This window comes from Haemaphysalis longicornis, unplaced genomic scaffold (genome assembly GCF_048455015.1).
Source record: "Haemaphysalis longicornis isolate Haplotype H1 unplaced genomic scaffold, Haemaphysalis longicornis Haplotype H1 scaffold_5, whole genome shotgun sequence".
NCBI lineage: Eukaryota > Metazoa > Arthropoda > Arachnida > Ixodida > Ixodidae > Haemaphysalis > Haemaphysalis longicornis.
In genome coordinates, this window is record NW_027526385.1 from 31513585 (window position 1) to 31514458 (window position 874).

Consider the following 874-nt stretch of genomic DNA (forward strand, 5'->3'; position numbering starts at 1 on the left):
TTTGCTGCGATTACGTCATTCAGAAAATACACGATGTCGAGCATTTTCAAACATTTTTACTAAACACAAGCACATTCTCTCAGCCAATGAAGCATTTGTACCTGTATCTCAGCATTGTGGAAAATTTGTAAAAACTATATTTACACTGAAAAAAGATTAAATGTGCGAGAAAACGTTTGTCAAACTTGAAAAAATCTCCTTTCTGGCCCATATTCACCTTTGAATTGCGCAGTGTTGTGCTCGTAGTAAAAATATCAAATACAAGCCATTCACTAGTACAAATGATCGCAGTTTATTTCAGAAAGTGTAATCAGAATAGTTTTTTGTTTTAGCAGAGAAAAAAAAATATCAATTTGTACAGCGACACTACCTCACCCCGTTGTTCCCCAGAGCGTTTTCTCTGCACGGCATGCACCTGCCGGCATGAAAGAGCCGCGAGCCAGCGGGTTTGCGCTACAAGAATACCTCTCGCCGCAATGGTATTCGTAGCGTCAGTACAGGAAGAAGGAATATTTCGTGTGTTAGTGGGAAAAGTACAACATGCAGCTAACGGTGGTGCGCCCATTCTAACGGTCGTGCGCCCGATTCAAAGAGAGAGCCACTAATCATCATCATCACGGAGGGGGGGGAAGGGGGTAGTAGACAGGGCCCGATCATAGAGATGGAAACTCTATGGGCCTGATAATGTGTCGACCCCCCAAGTCGGACAGTTTCGGGCCCCTTTCTTCCATCTTTCCCTCCCTTACAACATCTTAGCTCATCGGCAGAACACAATCTCATTTCGAGTCTCGACGACGTCGCAGACACGCGGCCAATTTTGGTTTTTCGCTATCCCCGGCACAAAACTTTAGCGGGACTGGCAACAGTGAGACAA